Genomic DNA, 12,249 nt, shown 5'->3' on the forward strand with positions numbered 1-12,249 from the left:
AAGAAAATTGGGTGAGATGAAAATTTTGGTCTAACCCGAGATGAACTAATGGTCCGGTTCAAGTTTTGGAGAGACACACATGTTAAAACCTTAGTAAAACTAATGACCCGGTTCAATTTCTCGAGAGGCATAGATTATGAAACCTTGGAAACATATCGGTTTTCAAAATATTTGAGTTCTCACGTATCCATCAAAGTTGGTTTCTACTCAAGTCGATCCAATATAATTGAGTTTGAATCCTTTTAAGTTTCTTAAAATAAGAAACCTGATTCTAGAGTAATAAAATCCCAACTATGAAGGTAGGCTCCAAAATGTCAACCTACTAATTTATCAAGAACTTAATAGAAATAGGCCTGTGTCAATTAAAAGTTCATATGCCCAAGTGCTCAACTCTTTTTAATTTATTTTTTTATCTAAGAACAACTCTAACCATCTTTAAAAAACCCAAATAATTTTATATTTACTCATCATGTCATGTTAGAGGTTGACGAACTTCATGCCCACCATGGGAAACTATATAACTCAATTTATGGGAAACTATATACTAGTGGGCTAGTGGCGAGATGGACCAGTAGTGTATTAGAAGTGTGACATGTACCAAGTACCAACACTAAAGAACCAGGGTCCAATTAAGAGGCTATATATGATGACAGCGGCCAACATTGTTTTTGTCAATTGTTCTATTACAGTTTTACATCATCCAAATTTCAACATCATTAGTTTAATGATAATCTGGTCGCGTTTGGTTCACAGAATTTGATGGAATTGGAATTAAATTTCATCCCTTAGTGCGTTTGGTTGATCAAAGAATAAGGAATCTCATTCCATAGGAACGTAAACATTCCATCACTTGAATTTTCAAAAAATCAAAAACATTCCATCAAATTTCATTCCTTCAAATTCCAATTCCTTTGAAAGATTTCATTTCTTCCAAAAAACATTGCGTGAACCAAACCCGCCCTCTGAAAATTAACATTCAAATATGGAAAAAAAAAAAAAGAAAGAAAAATAATTAGTTCAATGAAACTCGCGTCATAATGAAAACCTTCTTATAATGGTGATTATGTTCGTGTCTTGCATCAAAGAAATTGAACATAATACATGTTAGCTTTTTTAGAATTTAAAGATTATGTATATATCTTTGTTTTCAAGTCATTCGTTCACTTTTAACATTTGTTCAATACATATGTACGAGTATAATGGAGTATATGCATTATAAAACGAAATAAAACACTAACAGACAAACATTAAATTTGCATCTTTTAGAAACAGGAAGGACAAGGAGACAACACAATAGGATATTAATTTACATATATAACTTGGCCATGAATATAATCAAATCTAGAAAGGCCTTGTACTATTGCATAAGTAAAGTTGTAACACATGCAAAGAAGGTGATACATAGTACATGATGCACAAATATTTGTAAAAATTCAGTTGGTTTCCAGTATATAGGGTAAATAATGATAATGAAATTGAAATTAGAGGAAGTGATGATGATTTCATCGTTGAATAACAAGAGAAACCATCGAGTAACATTTTATGATCTTTTATTGATAACTAGAGCAATATATGTTTTGATGGATTTGATTTATTGCATTTGGTACTGAGATATGAAAGGGTGGAAAGTATCAGATGATTTCTTAGAAAAGGTAGATTCATGGATAAATATATATTATTACACTTTTTGGTCCTAAGAATGACAATTCTACCCTGAATATGCAAGTCACATGAGCACCAACTTAATATCTGTAAGTGGGCCGGACCAAAATTGTTAACAGAATTCCGAACTCAGAGATAAAACACTCCGAACTCAGAGATAAAACACGTAATTTCGTGGTCTAAAGGATGATCTATAAAAATTGGTACAAACCACAGGGACGTAAGTTGTAATTAACTCTAAAGACGAGGTTCACATGATTTAAGTGAATTATAGTATATTTTCACTTAATTTTAAATGTTTTTTGTGAGATGACTTGGAATTTATTATGTCAATTCATTAGATATTATTATTTAGAAGGTTTATTGGGTCCTAGTTTCAAGTTATTAGCAATCAAGTAGCCCAAAATCAATTTACGATGAAAAAAAGTGGCCATAAGTGCCGTGAAGTGAATAATCTATTTTTCGCTTAATTCATTATATATTATCATTTGCAAGGTTGGGTCCTAGTCTCGATCCATTAGCAGTCATGAGTCTGAAAATCAATTTACGATGAAAAAAAGACTTTTAATGGCCGTTAAAGTGATCCTAACAGTCGTTAAGAACTAAACTACTTTTGCATGCACTCGCTAACCGATTCGGAACCTATAGTTTCGGTTCCTACCGGTTTGGGTTTTTCCAATATAATCAAGAATCGGTTCCGAACCGGTTCCGGATCAAGTAAAAACCGATCCGTCTTTTGTTGATCAGAGACCGGAACCGACTTTTGCCCATGTCTAAATTAATGTAGGGTTGAGCCCGGATTGATTTTAATGGTTATTATTCATGTTAACAAAAGGCCAAGCCCAACAACCTGCGGCTGTTCTCTCTCTCTCTCTCTCTCTATATATATATATATATATATATATATATTATATATTTATAAGTCCATAAAACTAACATAGTGCATAACTAATTATCATTATTTAAGTGTATAGCAACACATTGGCCTGTCAAAATCAAGAAAATCTTGTTTTTTGTTTTGTGCATCCATCTTGGATGCATATTCTTCAAAATGATGCATCCACCAAAAAACGTGATTTTTTTGATTTTGACGGATCAATGTGTTGTTAAACACTTAAATGATGATAATTAGTTCCGCACTATATATATAAACAAAGCAAAACAAAACGAAGGAAAAAAGAACCCTAATTTAGGCGAAAGTAAAATAAAACAAGATGACGGATATATTCGAAGGTGATGAATTGAAAAGTAATTCCACCCCTCCCCGTTTTTCTCTTTTAATTCTTCATCTTATATTTGTTCTTGTTACTAGCTAGATCATTATTTTGATTTGATTTGATATGAAAAAGTATAAAGTTAGGGTTTTATACCTTTTTTTTTTATATATATATATCTTGTGGTAGTTAGGTTTTTTTTTTTTTTTAATTTTTAATCTGGACGATTGCGTGCGACACACACATATCTAATTTTTCCAGATTCGAATTAATACTGCCGTTGCTGTTAGAATTTTGTCTTTTATGGTTTTAATGTTCCCTTGAAATTTTTTTTTTCCTAGAGGACACTCATAGTTAGTTAGTTATATCCCAACTAAACGCACCCCAACGGTTTTGTTATATCCCCAGCCCATACTAGCTTACTATCCCTAATAACGGAATACAACTTAGAAGTCTTGAATGGATTGATGTGTCATTTATGTAATATATGAATTTCTAGACTTCCAACTTATGAGCAGAAAGATGAACAGCCCTTTTATTTTTATATATGAAATTTATAGATACATAACGTTAACATTTTCTCTTCTTTGGCGGTTTATAACTGTCTACAGCTTACCTCCCTCATACCCCGCGCAGGGATTGGGTCCTGTTGTTGTCGTCGTCGTCGTCTTTAACACGGGAAAGTGGTTTCCAACTTCAGGTTGCCGAAGGTGAAATCAATGACCGTGAGATTACCGTTCTGCACGGTGGAAAGGGATCCGGCAAGTCTACTTTTTTGGACTTGATGGTGAGTCAGTTAAATCAGCCCCGTATTTCTCTCTTTTCTTTTCTTGTTCCTCTGTAAGTATACACATACTTGTTTATTGCCCTGTCCAAACGACATCGCCTCTAGTAGTTTGTTTGTTATATCATCTTAATATATTCATTTCGTTTAGGCTTATGTTACACCCCCTGATACTGTGGGAGCCTTTAAGTCAGATATACCCGAGTTTCGCACGGCTTACCAGCTCCAAAATATCGTCGTAGATTGGTATCTTACGCGCCATGGTTTTGTCAGGGATTTGTTCAGGGAATCTATCCCCTGTGCTTATGAGACTCCCGAGTTTCATACAGATGTCATGGTCCCTCTTGAAATCCCTCAGCTAATGAATCGACGCTCTAACACTCTTTCTAAGGCTGAAATGTGTAATGTTGCACTCTGCATTTCCCTTGCCCGGCCTGGTAAATATTAGTTATTCCACTATAATCGGTTTGTTTCTTGATATATGTGCATACATATACAAATATGTTATCTTATCCCCTTTTTTCTCAGCCTGCATTTGTTTACCTGCTGGATGAACCAACCTTCTACATGGATCCGGAGCAGCGTATGGTTGCCGCAGGTGTTATAAAACGTTTTATAACAGAAAAGAAAAGGACTGCAATTGTTGTTGAACATGACTTTGAGGCCGCAGCTTTACTAGCAGATAAGGTTATCGTTTTTGAAGGGACACCCAATGTTTTTTGCACTGCTAGTTCCCCTATTGGCGTTGATGAATCTCCTCTCGCTAGATGATAGATTTAGCCATACTCTTATGAAAAATCTTTTGAAACCTTCTTGTGAAAAGAAACTTTTATAGATGGTATAACGATAAGTTCAGGGCATTACTTTTGAAAAATATATTTCAAAGCAACTAAAGTGTCAACAAAGAGAGATGTGGTTTCACAAATTTAAAGGTTTAATGCGTAAAGAAGCTACAGAGAACTTACAAAAACGGGTCATGCGAGCCAAATGACAATGAAATGGTTAAATTGACATGACTTAGTTCTAAAGATATATAAAAGGTTAATTGTTGTATGTAAAAGGGAGAAACCGAGTAAGCTCGAATTTCATTGTTGTATGTCAAACATGTGCAAACAGTTGGGATTGTGTCTCCATAATATGGTCCATGTTTGATGAGATCACAAAATGACTACTTTGACTAATGATATAGAGAAAAATTCAAAAAAAATGACTACTTTGAATAATGGTATAAAGAAATTGACCGACGGAGCTTTGGAACTCCATCCATATAGTGAAAAGTGAAAACAACGTAGTAAAGTTAATGATATATAGGCGTCAACTAAATGGTTAATTGTTCAACGGTGATCAAATTATTTTCTGGAATTTGAATCCTTTGTTCATAAACTACGGCGGGAAGGTCGTTTCACATGAACAATTAACCATTATCATGGTTTACACAGAAAAATCTTAATTTTTTAGTGAATTACAAAATAAAAAGGAGATACAGAGAGACAGAGATTTGGTGGTCCAAAAATTATAAAAGGATTTATTTTTTGTGTGTATTTGTTAATGGGGGTATTAAACGGGTGTGATGGAGGAAAAATAAAAAAATACCCATGGTGTGCGAGTCACGTGACAGCATACCTAACGTTCGTTTCTGGCCTGGACCAAACTTGTTGACGGAGGTTGAAAGCCAGGGATGAAAACTGTAATTTCATAAACCTAGGGATGAAAGTTGCAAGTTGGAACCAAACCCAGGGACGAAATTTGTAATCTTTCCTTATAATTGAAAACGAAAAAAATTTAAACTAAAGTTAAAATTGAAAACAAAAGTCAACTTTAAGAAATCAGGAGTTGTGATTGCGCAGTAAGTTATTAAAGCAACTACATTTTAGTAAATTACAAGAAAATATTTTATGAAAGAAAAAAAATTAAAAAAATAAAATGTCGAATTTTTTAAATTAATTTAGTGATGAAAATCAAAATTCTCAAGTTGATAACTACAAATTGTAATAATTATAGATTAAATATTTAGTGAGGGTTGATAACTACAAATTGTAATAATTATAAATATATTATGAATAAATATTAGATGGATAATATCTTTGTATTATGATAAAGAGATTTAATTCTAGTAGAATATTCCATCTAAACAAATGTATTAATGAGATTAATGATATTGAACTTCATTCTCTCTATATCTCATGTGTTTTTTATTGTTTTATTTCTTTAGTTTTACAAGACGCTCTAAATTTTTATTTTTATTTTTAAATAACAAAAAAGATCAGTTGAACAAAATTAATTTTTAGCTATAACATTATCCCTTCCAAAAAGATTAATTTTGGTCTTGAATCCTTTGATGATGGCTGTTCGGTGGAAACATGTGAACATACATGCATACACCATGTAGTCATGCACTTATTATTCCTACTTATATGATGACTCCTCAATAATTTTTTCAGTCAGACAAATACGTGCATATTGGTCGATTACAAAATTGAGTTTACGGCAGATCGAAGTTATGAGGTACCACTCTTTTCTTAAATTAAAAACTTCGTTTCATATTTTAATTCTCTAGATCTTTGTTTCATATTTTTATTTTTATACATGGTAGACAATATCTTTATATTATGATAGAGAAATTTATTTCTTGTAGAAGACTTCATCTTGTATCCATATAAACAAATGTACTGATGAAATTAATGATATTGAACTCCATTCTCTCTATATCTCTTGTGTTCTTTATTGTTTTATTTCTTTAGTTTTACAACAAAATTAAGTATTTAGTGAAGGTAAAAAGTGTAAATTATTGATAGAAAAAAAAGTGTAAATTGGGTATTTAGTGAGGATAAAATGTAAGTTATTGATAGAAAACAAAAAAGTGTAAATTAGTGAATTTTTTCTATAAATATTAATATAAATATAATATAATAATATATTTGGATAATGATTAATAAGATTTTTAATTTATTATTAAATTAATAATGACATCATCAATTTTCAATTTGATAAAATCGAAAACTATGATTGGTTAATAAACTATTAGGTCAGTTGTTTTTTAGTATATATGAAGATTACAAGTAAGCAAAAATCCTACTTGTAAACTAAATGGAGATGCCACATATGTTATTTTATATACTCTCTTAGTTATACATAGAGAAGAGTCGAACGAATGGATATTTAACTGTTGAAAAAAATTACATACATTGTTACGTTATAATAGTTCACTAGGTGAATTTCGTGCGTTCTACTGACCTTTTTTGTTAACTAATATATTTCATAAATAAAATGCAAGAAAAAATAATAATGTTGCCCAAAATATATTTCCTTTATTTAATATGTAATTAGTTACAACAAACAAAACACATTAGGAGAACTAACAAGAAGAATGTGATATCACCTGTTATTATTCATTATTGGTTACATTACAACAACTATGTTTACTTTGCGATTAAGGACACACAAAAACACAAACTTAAGTAATAACTCGTGAGTCATTAAGCACGAAATAGTTAGTGAGTAGCGATGATTTAAGCACGAGGACATTAGTAAGTCGTGAGATGAGAATTTGGTGTTCAAAAAATGTTGCAGTTTTGTCTTCTTGTGATATAAATAATATAGTAGATTATTTGTTTTATTTTATAAAATAATAAATATGTTGTTCATCAAACTTTGCCGCCAAGAAACAGATATATGAACTATATATGTGCACATAAAAGGAAACAAAAGAAAGGAAAAGGAAACCAAAAAATTTATACTTCAAGGCAAAGGGTACTCTCCATGTTAATCAACATCAAATTCTCCACGTCACAAATTCTCCCTATCTTTAGGTCCCATATTAGACTTCATGATACAAACAATCTTGAGATCCCTACTGGTCTGACTGTACCCAAACTCATATGTAAAATGACATACACGTCTATCTAGACGTGATAAACTTGGTATTATGGGGTTTCCAGGCACTCGAACAAGCTAATTTGTTGATGGGTTGAAAAGATAATAAAGTTGTCCATAAGACACACCATTACATACTATAAGAACCAAATCCTTAACAGACCCAACCACCATAGTCACAAGATTTTCAAGAGGTAGGATAGGTGAATTAATGACAATCATAGGGAAGGGAGACATTTCATTTCCAATTGTAATTGAATGAAGTAGAGTGTTTCTAGGGAGAAGGAACCGAATATTTTTATTCTCTAATGCTAACATGGATTTGATCTCTGTCTCAAAGGTTTTTGAGACACATTGAGCTCTGAGTAAGGGTATCGCTGGGAAAAGGGAGATGATAAACAAAACCAGATCTTCAGCTAACTGTGCAGCAGCAACATTGATTAATATGTCCTGTTAGTTAACAAGATACAAAATTAACTAACAGATCAAGCCCACAATACATAAAGAAACTCATCCTAAGCTACAAAACAACCTACTCAACTCAGCAAACATTTTACATTCAACTCTTCTAGAAAGCCAAACAATTGGTTGACAACCAAAAACATAATATGATGCTCACATTCATAGCTATAAAGAAATACAGAAAATAGATTCACCATTCCGGACTGCTTTTTAGGACCTTCCTCCCCTGGTGCCATTTGTCACACTCCTCCTTCCACTGAAGGCAATTCATTTCTGTCCCTAATCTATGTCAAAATAAGTTTACTTTCTCAATAATAAAATACATATCCTAAACTCCTTTTCAAATAACAAACCTAGCTGATCCTGCGTATTGACTATTATTTTCACGATTAATATAGATGTGTGTGTGTAATATGCATGTATATATACAACTAGTACACAACTTTATTCCAAATATATCATAAACAATTAACATAATTAACTAATAAGAATAAACAGAAACAAATATAATATAGATATGTATGTATATATAAACAATTAACTAATAAGAAATGAACAAGGACAATTAATATAGATATGTGTGTATATATATCTATATGTATATATAAACAATTAATAATTAACTAATAAGAGTTAAACAAGGACAAATATAACATAGATATGTGCCTATGTAAAATATTATATATATATGTGCACATAAAAGGAAACAAAAGAAAGGAAAAGGAAACAAAAAAAAACTTATACATTAAAGCAAAATGTACTCTCCATGTTAATCAACATCATCAAACTCTCTTATAAATATAACTCCACGGCACAATAACCCTAATTAAAAATTGAAACAACTTTTTATTCAATTCCTTCTTTACCCGCAAAAAAAGAGAGCAGGGTGATGAGGAGAGAGAAAAATAGAAAATGTGTTAATTATACGTATATACATACACACACACATATATATATATATAGTTTCTATTTTAGTCAATGCCACATAAGCAAAGTCGATGACATGGCATGGGTGATGTGGCACTTAACGGATGTCAGGTTTCACAAACTAACGATGTTCCCCTTATTAGGACATTTATGAAAACTGGATCCTTAAATAAACGAAAACTAAATAGGTTTTTTTTTATAGAAATTTTAGGTAAATTTTCCTTTAAAATAACATTAACACATATCGCATTTCAAAACATCTCAAATCATTTCATAACATTTCACATCATGTCATAGCATCTCTCGTAAAATCACAAAAGCAGACCCATAAACTTCATATTTAACTCGCATTATATAAAAATCACATATTTAACAAAATCAAGTAGAAACTAATCAACATAAATTATCCCATATTAATATCACCATCATCGATTAGGAGTGAGCAAAACCAAACCGGAAGATCGAAAACCAAAAAATAAATCGAGAAAACCGAACTGTCAAAACCGAAAACCCATCAATACCGAATGGTTTGTTTCTTGTTTTCAAAAAACCAAACGGATCGGTTCGGGGTTCGGTTTCATATTAGAAAAACGACTGGAAAAACCAAACCAAACCATATAATATATTTAGTTTCTTATGTCTTTGTAATCTTTAGTGTTAATAATATCTAATCTTTCTAAATATATTAGTCTGCAATCTGATTACAATATATTTTTTTAATTTTTGAAAAGGAGTCAAGATGGGAAATCCTCGAGGACGTGTACAAGAAGGTCTTTGCTGATTCCTATCAACATGGTGCACCTTAGAGGGGCGTGAAAAGGCTGTGGAAATCCTGACCTTTAAATGAAAATTAAGGGTTAAGATTCAAAGTTCATATTTGAATCTTAGCCCTTGATTAATTTCAGTCAGTTCATATTTGAACCTTTAAATGAAAATTAAGGGCCAAGATTCAAAGTTCATAATAATATCACCATCATCGATTAAGAGTGAGCAAAACCAAACCGGAAGATCGAAAACCAAAAAATAAATCAAGAAAACCGAACTGTCAAAACCGAAAACCCATCAATACCGAATGGTTTGTTTCTTGTTTTCAAAAACCAAACGGATCGGTTCGTGTTCCGGTTTCATATTAAAAAAAACGACTAGAAAAACCAAACCAAACCATATAATATATTTAGTTTCTTATGTCTTTGTAAACTTTAGTGTTAACAATATGTAATCTTTCTAAATATATTAGTCTGCAATCTGATTACAATATGTTTTTTTAATTTTTTGAAAAGGAGTCAAAATGGGAAATCCTGACCTTTAAATAAAATTAAGAGTCAAGATTCAAAGTTTATATTTGAATCTTAGTTCTTGATTAATTTCAGTGTCATCTCCAAGAATGTAGAAAAATTTTAAAACTTGGCTGGGGAATAAAATATAAGCCCTAAAAGTAACCAGTTTTGTTATACAATATATTAAAACGATAAATGTTTTTGACATTAAAAAGTTTTATAACAAAGATATAAATAACAATGAGTATATTTTAAAACACTATATAACACATTAGGTGGTGTACATCCAAACTAAAAAAACAGTTTAAAATCTCATGATATTTACCAAAATATAAAAAATATAATTATAATATTTAACTACTCAAATATTAATCAACAAAGTTTAAATTACAAGTTGTCAAATGTTAGTAAACGATTAATATTAAATATTTAAAATAGAAACAATAATAGGCGTGTAAGAAAACTTGAAAATCCATAAAAGATGTTAGGTAACAAAAAAACTGTAGCCTTTACTTAATATGAGCATGGGACCCGCGCAATGCGGCGGTGAGTCAGCGATACCGGTGATGGCCACATCTTTTGGTGTTGGTAAAAATATTTGATTTAAAGGAGTTAGTAGAGATTTTTCTAATATAATGGACTAATGGTGTAATTTAATATTAAGGGTTGATGCTAATTTAATTTATTAAGGGTATTTTGGTCAATTCGCATGTCCCATTTATGTAAACTTTCAACATAGGGTTTATAATTTTTATATAGTAGTATAGAAGTATAGATATGGTCTTCATGAGTTTTTAATAAAGAACATATATATGTCGCAGTATATGTGATATCTTCTATAAAATAATGGGTCCTCATGGCGATTGGGCCTGGCTCTTTTGCACCGTTTGAGCCACCTCAAAGCCAGTCTTAATTAATTTTTAACTAAAGGTTAAGATTATGCTAATATGATTAGTCATGTTAGAATAAATTTAAGGAATTTTCCCTTCTTAAACACTTCTTCAAGCGATTTGCCAAAGATTAATTTCTTAACTGGTTATGCATAAATAATATTACATCTAGAAGGTGCTTATGAAATGTTATGGTTAGTTGAATTACTGTCATCTTCTTAACAAATTTACTAGATTATTTTACTTACTAAAAGAAACAACAATGTGCGTGAGTCGTCCTGAGTAAATTTAATACGGAGTAACTTAGTTCACTTATTCCATGTCAATGTTTGCTCTTTATTACATTCTTAGTCATTTCAAGATGAATGCAAAAAGAGAGAAGAAGAAACCGAAAACAACTAAAACCGAACAAAACCAAACCAAAAAAATGAACTGAACCAAAACCTAATCCAACGGTTTTGGTTTTCTAAAAACCAAACGGATCGGTTGAGTTTTGTTTTAGGTCAAAATAGACTCAAACCGACCCATATATACTTGGCCCTTCACTGATCATTCAAATCCGTCAGTAGAAGAAGCCGAACACCATCATCTGATCATCCCATCAATCGCCTTATCTTAACTAAAGATTACAAAACGATATGCTATTGTGTATCATTCATACAACCAGTGGCGGAGCCACGTTGGACTGAGAGTGGGCCAAGGCCCATCCCAAGTATGCTAATGACATTCAAATATAATACGTAGCCTGCTTTGATTTTAATTTATCTTACCATATTGGCCCATCCTATTAAAAAAAAAGTAAGAAGTTTAAAAAATCATACCAATAAAATTGTTTGGTCATCTAATATTTGTTAAAGTTTTTTTTTCTTTTTCTTTTGTAAGAAACGTTGCAAGTAAAAAATCTAAAAGGTAAAAGTATCCCATGTATGTATGTTTTTCATTATTATGAACCATTGATTTTATTCTTGACACATTTACTCGTTATTATTAATTAACTAGCCTTGTACCCGCACGATGCGTCGGGGCATAGGAAAAAATGCTGGTTAATTAGCGGTACCCGCGCGATTACCATATCACCGTACCTATGACTATGTGTGTTTTAGACGGAGGAGACGACGTCGGTTTTGGAGGGCGGTGACTATGTGTGTTTTAGAGGGAAG

Source organism: Erigeron canadensis, chromosome 2, assembly GCF_010389155.1.
Source record: "Erigeron canadensis isolate Cc75 chromosome 2, C_canadensis_v1, whole genome shotgun sequence".
Taxonomy (NCBI): Eukaryota; Viridiplantae; Streptophyta; class Magnoliopsida; order Asterales; family Asteraceae; genus Erigeron; species Erigeron canadensis.